Here is an 11,157-nt window from a genome sequence, read left to right as displayed (position 1 = left end):
CACTTGGATGAAAATGACCCATGGTGAATTTTGAACGTGCCACGTGCCCTTTTTTTGGTACCTGGCTGTGTAGAAATGAGTGGTGTGTTCAGTTTTTTGTTTGAATTTTTTTTGAACGTGCGTGGTCTTCATGTTGGTGTGCGTAGCATTTTTTGTTGCATGTGGGCCACCGCGGTCGGTTGACTTCGCCGCCCGAGAATTCTTCTGTCGTACTTCCTCCGGTTCTTTTTACTCTGCATATTAGGTTTGACGGAAGTCAATCTCATCCAACTTTGACCAAGTTTATACAAAAAAATATAGACATTCACATAACAACACCAATATCATTCGATTCATCTTGGAATATATTTTCATATTATATTTATTACATATTATAGATGCTAATAATTTTCAATATAAATTTGGTTAAATTTAGCAAAGTTTGACTTTCGGCAAATCCAATATGCAGAGTAAAAAAGACCGTAGGGAGTACGTGTCCCGCTTTGTGCATGTGCTTTGACTGGCCACCGGGTTGCCTGATTCGTGGATACTTCTCCCATTGTGGGTCCCATTTTGTTGCTTTGTGCAGCTACCACTTTGTAGATTGTTTTTGTGTGTTGCTGAAGGATTAGCACGTATGCATGTTCCTGAGACTACCGGCGGTGCCGCTGTTGCCGGGTATTCTAGAGACCGTTCTGTTGCATCTTTTTTTCTTCCTGCTTCTGGTATTCTCAGAAGCCTATAAATACGTGCTTTGTTACATTTAGCATTCCATCTGCCTTTCGAGTGTCTCCACTTATATAGAAGGTTCATTTCTGTGGCTTGCCGGAACGGTCCCATTGTCCGGGTCGTCCTCCTGGGATTCGTGGTGCCGTTGCTGGTCGCCGTGATGTGCTAGGCCCTCCTGGACAGTGGCGGAGCCGGAACTTCTTTTGTGGAGCCTGGGCAAGTTGAGCCTAAGTGTATAGTCTAGAAATCTAAAATCGGGTATTTGGATAAACAACATATAATACAACACCAAACTTCCCAACCACAAATCCACATTAATAATGAAGTGAAAATATAAACATAATAGTCTAACAAAATATAGTTCAATAGAGTAAATAAATTTGAGAATTGACAACAGAGGCAAACTCACCATGTATCCAACAAAAGTAAAGCTATCCATACCAGTTGTCATTGTGCAATTTCTTCCACCATGATTAAAAGCACCTCTGACTTTCATTTTTGTCAAAAGAAAATCATATAATCATCCTTGCATAAAGACAAACTCGCCATGTTGCCAAAGTCCCAAAAGACACCGATAAAAAATGGATTTGTAACTGGAATTAATTTAGTTGTGAGATGTGAATATATTGAAAATAGAAAGATTGCAAGAATAGAGATGGTTAGATGGAACATATCAAAATTCCCTTAAGCTTCAAGAAATCATTCCCTAAATTTAAGCCATAAGTATATTTGTTCATTGCAAATGACTTTTCAGATATAAGGAAATCATCAAACACTTCGTATCAAAACTCTTTCTTCTGAAGGCCTGTAGTAGTAATGTAGTACTCCCTCCGTTTCTAAATATAAGCCTTTTCAAAGATCTTTTGATACAGACTATATACAGATGTATATAGACGTATTTTAGAGTATAGATTCATTTATTTTGCTTTGTATGCAGTTCATATTGAAATCTCTAAAAGGCTTATATTTAGAAACGGAGGGGGACAAGGGTAGTAATTAACACTTTAACTAGTAGCATAGAACGGAGGAGCACGCTGCTGCTGCTACTGTGTTGAGGTTGTACACTCAGTTGATAATATATCATCATCACAAAAACTAACTAAAAGCTTATCTGGCAAGAGCTATTCAGAATTCAGATGCAGCTATTCCACACACGTGATGTTAGGCACGCTGCTGCTGCTGCCACTGTGTACACTTGCACTTGAGATCTTGGTTGCGCTTCAATCCCTAGCCCTAGCAAATTATTCAGAGATGACTAGATGAGGGATCCCTAGACCCTAGCCCTAATTACCATGGAGGATTCTTATTTTCTTAGATTAGAACTGCCAAAGATGAGACAAAGGAGGGAATGAGGGACGAGTAGACCTGCATCGGCGCCGGACGTCCGCTCGCCGCCGGCCGTGCGTAGCCGTCTAGGGCCAGCCGCCAGTACCTGTCGCCCAGTCCCTGCCCTTGCCGCCTGTGAGGAACGAAGAGACGGGGAATCGGAGACATCGATCTGTCTCTGTCGTAGGCATTCCCTCGTCTCATTTGTTTTCCGCCTAGGCTACGAGCCGGTGAAAAAAAAAGGCCCAGTTATTTTTTTGCCCGGGTAAAACAAGCTAGCAAACAGGTTTGGCCCATTAAAAATTTGTCGATCGCTGCTATCGTGCAGCCAGCGAGCCCGGGCAACTGCCCAAGGTCGCTGGGCGGTGGCTCCGCCACTGCTCCTGGAGGTGGCGGCGACGTGCAGGGTGGTCCTGCATTCACAGCGAATGCCGCTGCCCGTGGCCAATTGCAGGCCACTGTCAGTCCCTCGCCTGGCCCGCCGACTCTCCATTGACGGCCTTCTCCGGCGCGGCCAAGCGGTTGACATCGCCACGGAGGACGACGACGCGGGGAAGCGGACGTCGTGGTCGATTCTGTCCAGCTGGTGGTGTGCGCTGCCGTGCTGGGCCAAAAGCTGGCACAAAACGGCTGTGCCGGCAACGCACTGCGGAAGGGCACCAAGCTCCTCAAGGACCGTCTCGATCACAACCATGTCGCGACATCATGCTCAGGGCCGGCCCTGGGCCAGGGCAGCGGGGGCGACGGCCTGGGGCCCAGCCAAACTAGGGGCCCCGACCCAGTCCATATATATATATCCTGAAATCTTAAAAGTGCACGCCCACTTTTTCGTAGGAACGGGCGGCCGGGCTGGTTACTTACATGTGTGTCTTTTTTTGTCAGCTAGTGAATGTTTTTTATTAGCATTAAATGCGTACGGACTAGTCCTGGAAATAGATTCACGCACATTTATTTTGGCCACTTCAATTTTTAAAAAGTCGTATCTTTTAAACCACACGTCGGAATTCAGATCCGTCTTCACCGTTGGATTCATCGCGACGAGATCTTCGAAACTAGATCCCGCATGGATATGTTTCGACGAAATTTTTTTGATGCCAACTTTGGCGCTGTATTGTGCAACTTCAGTACTGCTTTGTGCAACTTTAGTACTGCATGGTGCAATTTTTTTCAAACCCAGTTTTTTGGAGCTGCATCCTCAGTAGTTGTCGTTGCACACATAGTAGTCCTAGTTGGCACATACATGGCCACATAGTTGCATAATCTGGTCCGCATAGTCGCATATGAATTATCACAGCTTGTAATGTAGTCTAGTTGCACACACATTGATATTTAGTTGGCTTGTAACGTAGTCTAGTTGCGCACACATTGATGTTTAGTTGGCAGGAAGACTAGTTGCACACACATATGCTTAGTTGGATTGTAATATAGTCTAGTTGCACACACATTGATGTTTAGTTGGCAGGACACTAGTTGCACACGCATTAATATTTAGTTGGCAGGACTAGTTACACACACATATACTCAGTTGGCACGGCAATGTAGTCTAGTTGCATAATGCAGTACTATAGTTGCACCATATAGCACCAAAGTTGGCATCAAAAAAAATTCGTTGAAACATACCCATATGGGATCTAGTTTCGAAGATCTCATCGCGATGAACCCAAAGGTGAAAACGGATCTAAATTCCAACGTGTGGTTTAAAAGATATGACTTTTTAAAGATTTAAGAGACGAAAATAAATGTGTTTCACGGACCAGTCTGTACGCATTTGCTATACGCATTTAATGCTAATAAAAACATCCATTAACTAACAGAAAAAGACACACAATAGATAATTGCTATTTATAAATTATTAGAGGACCAAAACTTGCAATTTTGGGCCGGCCGCTCGCAAAGTATAGTGAGCAGCCGGCCGCTCGCTAGACCGGTCCTATATATATATATGCTTGAGGTACATCCATACAAGTGGAGAACCAACAAGGCCTGAGAGGCCCATCGTGATATGTATGTAGATAAGAAGCCCAAAGAATGCACACGCTGAATTCGTTCCGAATAACGATCGGTTGTAAGTATATGTACGTGTTTGCGCGGAGCCATGGCTGTCAGTTTTTTTTCCTTTTGACCTTTCCGTGGCTGTTAGTTTGATTGCTTCTTCAATTCTCCAAACCCAATCGATAGCAGTATTCACAAGCTCGGGGCCTATGGCTTCGTTTCCCATCATAAACGAAGGACGGAGCGGCCCAATGCCGTGAAACTCTGCCGCAGGCCGGAGCATTGCAACGGCTGCCGACTGCCCCTAGGGCGAGGAAAACACGAACGAGTGAGGTAATTTATTTTATGAATTGTTCAGCCCTTAATTTTAATCTGATGGATGGAAATTAAGTTGTATTCTTGTTTTTATAACACTTGCACTCTTTGACGAGATAGCTGGTCTTGGTCACGTGGTCTCAACGTTTTGTACTTGGATAGTTGTAGAGCATACCAGTGTTGGAGCACACATTATTGCTGCTAATTTACCCCAAGTTGAGGTGTTCTCCTTTTTGTTTTTACAAATATGTTGCCTAAAACATTTATCTAATTCCGAGAAGAGAACAAGGAGAAAATGAGCACATCAGTTAACTAAATTTTAGAAGGAGATTATGAATAAATTTATTTTTTGGAATCACACTACTTTATAATCTAAAGCAATTAGATGCCAATATTATTGAAGCACCACAACCTATTATTATCATATACTTCCTCCGTAAAGAAATATAAGAGTGTTTAGATCACTACTTTAGTGATCTAAATGCTTCTATATTTCTAAGAGCGTTTAGATCACTAAAGTAGTGACCTAGACGCTCTTGTATTTCTTTATAGAGGAAGTACTATTTACAAGGGGAAAATATATCATAGTTTATGGCTTTACCAGATTTTTTTATATCAAAGTATGGAATTCTTTTTTTCCTCCACCGCGGCCGCTGGGCCCACTCATGGAGTCCGCCCTGGGGCCCTCGAAACTCCAGGGCCGGTCCTGATCATGCTATCGTTGGACACGCAACAACAAGAATCGAGGAAACACGACGATCGCCCATTCCCAGCGCCGCCCGCAGGAAGCTCCGACGATGGCTCTACGCGCTTCAATCACGTGGAGAGACCCATCAACGGACCGTCCGACGACGCGTGGGTGTAGTCGCGCGCCGCCTGCCCTCAAGGAACAACAAGCACGGAGTCCAGAGCTCCCGGGGAGCATGCCTTCACCAAGTGCCTGGGCGGCCTGGTCAGCGTTGTCATGCAGAAGGTGATCCGCCGCCTCTGGCCGGCGTCATTGCTGTAGGAAACTGACGCCTCGGGTAGGTTCGCGCCAACCGACGTGAGGAGGTGCTCCGGCTCATGTCGCTCGGTTGTTTCCTCCTGCCTTGCCGCCTTGTGTGCGTGCTTGCGGTTTGCGCATGAGCCCGCTATTGCGTTGCGTGTGGGCGTGGCTTGCATGATACTGCTGCTGCGTGTGTCTCCTAGCTGGGTGCTAGATTTATTCATTTGATACTTCCGTGTTCTATTTGAAGTGTTTAATCTCCGGTTGACCTTCTGGTAATCATTTGCTAAAAAGGCTGACGTTATATTTAGTAGTACTCCTACTATTTAGATTAGACTGTACAGCAACAGTGAATGTAGGATCGGAGCCGGCTGCTCGCCGGCAATGACGGCAACATAAACGCAATCCGCCCTTGCTATGGCGACCAAGCCAGGATGCACTGGGAGATGCAGTTGGGTACGTCGATCGTTCATGCTGCCGATCTGGCCAACGACGTCTGCGTCTGGTTCATCTACAACCAGGCTCTAGCTGAGGGTGAGTTCCTCGACGTCTGGGCTGATCTAATGACCAGCTCTCTACGTACGCACGTGAAGTAATAGCTGCGAGAAAATAATACTATACGTGGTAGAGTAGGGTAGAACGCAGGATGCTTGGGGACTCCAGTAATCAGGGCATCTCCAGCCGCGCCCCAAGAAGGCCCTCCAAAAATCGGCCCAGTCGCGCCTCCAAGAGCCCAGTTTTCGCCGGCGCCAAAAAATCGGCCCAGTCGCGCCTCCAAGAGCTCAGTTTTCGCCGGCTCGGGCCGAAATTGGCGCCGGCGGACCCAACCCGAACCCGGCGTGCTGGGGTCGCTCGGGGGCGCCGGGCGAATCGTTTTTGGCGCGAAGAGCCACGGGCCCGCCGCGTCAGCGACTCTACTCTTTTCTCGCCCCTTCGTCGTCCTCATCGCCTCGTTTCCCGCGGCGAATCAATGCCAAAGCTGGCGCGCGCTGCCGCGCCGGTCAGCCTCCATTGATGCCTCACGGGCGGCGCAGTGAAGGCTGGGCGACGCGTCCCTCGGCCGCCACGCAATCACGCCACGCGTAGCACGCCGGCCAAGCCTACCACGCGGCGTCTCCGCCTATAAAAGCCGACTGGAAGCGCGCCGGAGAGACTCACCCCGATCATCCACTGACGACGCGCTCATTTCTCCCCCTTTCCTTCTCTCGCCGTCACCAGTTAAGAAAGCATGGCCGAGCGTTTCCCAGGCGACGGCGCGGCGGCGAACGGATTCGGGCACCGTCATCTGCACGAGGACGAGGCTCGCCTCCTTTTCGAGGCCGAGTATCCGGTCCCGCCGGACATGCGGGTGCCCGGGGCGTGGAGGATCAGCGCCGGTGGCGTGCCGGTGCCCCCGGTACCCACCGACGCGGCGCGGCGTTCAGAGATCGCACGCATCCGCTCGTCCCTGCCGCGTGCGGCGAGGGAGGGGCCCCGGTACGTCCCTGACAGCCCAATCTGGGAGCGCCGGGCCCTGGAGGAGATCGCCGCCCGCAAACGTGGGCGCGAGAACGAGGACGGTGTCGTCATCCTCGATAGCGACGACGATGACGCCCCCGGACCGTCCAACCCGCCGCGCCAACCGGGGGAGGGATGCATCAAGGACGGCGGAGGCGTAGGCTGGGGCGACGACGACGACGACGGCGGTGGTGGTGACTACACGCGGTTCTACAGCCTCCTCGGCATGTAGAACCGCGTGGGCGGGCGGCGGGGTAGCCCACGGTAGTTTTTTCTTTTTTTATAAAATATGTTTAAATTTGAACGAACTCGCCCGTGTTTGCGTTGTGTTTGCGCCGAATTTGAACATTTTAAAAACCCGTGGGAGGCCGCGACTGGGGGGCATCACGCCCCCAGTGCACGGTTTAGCGTCGGTGCGCCTCAGGGACGATTTTTTGCCCCTCCTGAGAGGCCAACGGCTGGAGATACCCTCACGTGGCCACCCCAGATGCGCCTTTCTCAGTCTTTTTTTATTCTCTCAGTCGCATGCACGTAGTCACACCGAGATTCATGCCCTGGGAAAATATGACAAGGCTAAAGAAAGATGGCGAGTTGGGATTCAGAGGTGTGCATTCTTTCAACGTCGCCATGCTAGCAAGGAAGCCCGGAGAATTCTAAATTCTAAAGAATCACACATCCTTCTGTCAACATTATGTATCAACGACGGCGCAGTTCATGTCAACACATCCTTCCGTTTTTTCCTCCCTTTTTATTACCATTCCTATTTGCCACTTTCTTTTCTTTTTTGTCGCGATTTAAAGTTTTTGTCGAAGGGTAAATCTGTCCAATGGGAATGGGATACGTGAATTAGTAGGGCATATGGTTGGGTACGTTTGTTAGGTGGGCTTAGCGGTTTTGTATGGCATGAACAATATTCTCTTTGCATGGTTGCTGCATGTGATTTGACCACGTGACCGGGTTGATTGCTTTGATTGAATTCTTGGCAGTTTGCATGGGATGGCGGTGTTCAGGATTTGCTTGCATGCGAGTTGTGTATGTTGTCTTCTGTTTTTTTTTCTTCAATCGTGATTTTCGTGGCCGGTTGTGTGGATAGGTGAAGGAAATTTTTTGGTGTATATACATGTGTTGGCTGTTAGAGGCACAGTTAGCCAAATTTATGATCAAAATCCAAAATCCAAATATATGGCAGTTCATGTGCGACATTGAACTGAGACTTGATCAACTGGACGAATTTTACATGCATTGTCTATGTATTCCTACGGCTTGATATGCAGATATTGTAATGTTCTACTAAAAAGTATACACACAAAGGAGAGGTGACCAACCTAGATGCAATGGCCAGAAACAAGGCCTCATCTTACAAAAATTGTTCATCTGTGGTAGATATCTACTTCTCCTTTTTTGATCATACATAATAAGTTGTCGCAAGTAATAGCGTACCTATCCTCAAGGATTTACTTCGAAGAGTACAACTTGGTGAATCTAATTAGATGTTGTAGCATCGAGTTTTTTTTACTCTTTTGAATAAAAAAATGATACTTCCTCTGTGAAGTACGAAATCTTGGCCATAAGAGGGAGCATAATGTAGGAATAGTACGAGATCTTGACCAGATAGGTGATATATGTATGTATAATGAACTAGGAGTATTTCTTTTAGCTATTTGTAATGGAAGAAGTATGAAATCTTGGCTACATAGTTGAGATCTGCATTGAAGTATTTCTTTTTGCTAACTATAAATAGTTTTTCCAACTGACTTTTAGCAACTTTTCGACCATAAGTTGTTTTTTGTAGTATGTGAAATTGTCGTTGTCAAATGAAAATGAATTGCACAGTGGTTTGGCAGAGGGTGCCCCTCCGTATGTACCCACAACGTCCATTTACTGAAGATCGTATCATCAGTTACACGGGTGGACGCCCATCAATGGGACGACCGGAACATGTTGCAAAAGCTCCTTATCATTTCATTATTGTTACTAATCCTGCGGGGGGTTACACTAGGATGATTTGATTTCAAACTCCGATGTCACTTACGCTCCATCTTGCCAAAATAGAGCTATCTCATGTCGTCGGTCGCTGCCAGTTAGATCATGTTTGGACTGTGGTATCTTGTGTGTGTCTTGCCACCATAGGGATTTCTGTCGTGTCTGTTTCTTTTCAGTAGAACCATGTTCAGTGAAAATAAGAGAACTCTCTCCAGAATGTAGTACTATCCCTTTTTCATTTTACATGTACGTTATATGTAAGGTAGTTATGAATGAAAGCTTTTCCCCCTTATTTGCCTTCTGATATAAATTGTATTCATGCAAAAAATTCCAATGCCGACAATACGTCCTTCTCAACGGGCGCGGCGTGCCGCCGCGCGGGGTTCGCTAGTAGATAAGCTAGAAGTACCTGCATCCACAAGTTATTACGCACATGAGCATCGAGAAGCACACAAAGATAGCCTTAAATTCAGAAATTGTTAAACGCATGAGCACACATACCATCTACCTCCACGACATACCCAGACACCGCTCGATTTCACCCCACCCCGGCTGAGCCGACACTAATGACCGCACCCATGTTTAGCAGCGACAGTAAGTAAAGGGGCATTTTTACTGCTTAGAAGCATTTGAACAAATACAAGTTTTGCAAAATTATTATAAACAAAGCGACATCATGCATGCCTGTAGAAGTGTAGATAGCCTCCTATCTGCAAGCAATATTTTGCATCACCCTACAGAAATTTGTCCACACACACACATTTAGCAAAAGAATAAATTAAGCTATAAGATTGTAGGCAGAAATGTAATCTAGCTGTACTCTGACTCTTCAGTAAACTTTTCGGGTTTGAAGGAATAATAGACAAAGGACGTTGCTCACTGGGAGGCTCCACCGATTCAATTTAAACAGTGAAGTCGTAGTACTGAATAGTGAACACATAAACATTCAAGTTTGCTGAATAACTAAATCTGGATGGCAGGCGAAACAAGAGAAATATCCAACACACTATAACGCAGATATTCCTACAGACAAATCGAACACATCACCGCAGCTATCAGCATCCTGTATTTTGGCATAGCAGCATGTGACATCCCTCTTCCGTTGTGAGCGGGATGCGTATGTGACCGCATATGGCACATGTGACGCACATCTGTGTTGTGAGCGAGCTGCAGAATTGCTTCGGCAGCAGCATCACCACTCCCGCCTCTTCCGTGCTGGCTTGTCCATCGCTGGTTGTTGAAGCCGTCTGCCTGCCTAGGAGGAGCGCCCCCTTGAACCACATGAGGCAGAAACATGAGACAACATCGTCCAAACCGGCGGACGACCTGCGCGCTCTAGCCATCCGCGCCGCCGTGAGGCAGCACATCGGGGAACATCATCGACCTCGGGGACGTGTGCTGGTAAACGGGGTCACATGCGAGGGTTGTGGCTTCCTTGGGCGGTGCTCGCGGGGGAGGTGCCGAGGTTCTGCTGTCGAGGCTGTAGCAGGGCGTCGCTGCTGGAAGACGACTTCAACTCTGAAGCAGCTAGCTGCAAGTGGCCGCGGCTGTTAGTGAGATGGGTGTGGGAGAGGACAGGAGACAAACCTGCTTGGTCCGGCGGGAAATGCTGTGTATCTTCGCCGCCCTGGATTTGGACACCGCCGCGCCATACTGTCTGGACCCGGCCGCCGCCGCGTCGTCGCTGGAGTGACTGGCTAGGAGGGGGTGGCATAGCCGGGGCGGAAGGAGGCGCGGCTGCTGCATGCATCACCATGGCGTCTGCGCGCAACAGACATGGGGGAACGAACAATCGGGACTCCGGCGAGACAGAGGCCGGCGGCAACATCTAGAGACGGGTGTGGAGATGTGGGGGGTTATAGCTGGGTAGAGCGGTGCGGTGAGACACGGTGGGCGGCGGGTGGCGACACAGGATTGGCCTGGAAAGCGTGGCCAAAGCGGCACCGAGAATAACCAAAAGCAACAGCGGCCAGAACCGAAAGCGACACAACGACTAACCAACAGCGGCGCGAACCGAAAGCGACACATCGATTGGGCAACAGCGGCCGGGACACAAACCGACGACCAATCGAGATACGAAGAAGCATCGGAGCACAGCGCACAAATTCCATCGTGACAGCCTGGCCCACATGCAGTACAACCACGCCAGCCTACCCACATCCAATCGAAAATGCTAAAGCAACCAAACGAACCATCACACCAGTTCAAATTTTTTTGAACGAAACTCTAAACACACATGCCGTTTCTACACAGCCCTGTACCAAAAAAATACCACGCGCCACATACACGATTCACCATGGGTCATTTTCAAACAAGTGTATCAATCTCAGGGCGAAAACCTTGCCGGA

General features: G+C 48.0%; 1 long non-coding RNA gene across 1 annotated transcript; it reads right to left on the bottom strand.

Annotated features, from left to right (window-relative positions):
• Positions 1–9,705: 9,705 nt before the first annotated feature.
• LOC119332594 lies at positions 9,706–10,642 on the bottom strand. Its single transcript, XR_005161038.1, has 2 exons — positions 10,397–10,642; positions 9,706–10,340 (listed from the first exon to the last, which is right to left on the bottom strand). It is a non-coding gene; the product is annotated as an uncharacterized LOC119332594 (long non-coding RNA).
• Positions 10,643–11,157: the final 515 nt, after the last annotated feature.

The sequence above is a fragment of the Triticum dicoccoides genome, chromosome 7A, assembly GCF_002162155.2.
Source record: "Triticum dicoccoides isolate Atlit2015 ecotype Zavitan chromosome 7A, WEW_v2.0, whole genome shotgun sequence".
Classification (NCBI taxonomy): Eukaryota; Viridiplantae; Streptophyta; class Magnoliopsida; order Poales; family Poaceae; genus Triticum; species Triticum dicoccoides.
The sequence above is the reverse complement of the archived record's forward strand: the minus strand, read 5'-3'. Positions and strand labels throughout refer to the sequence as shown.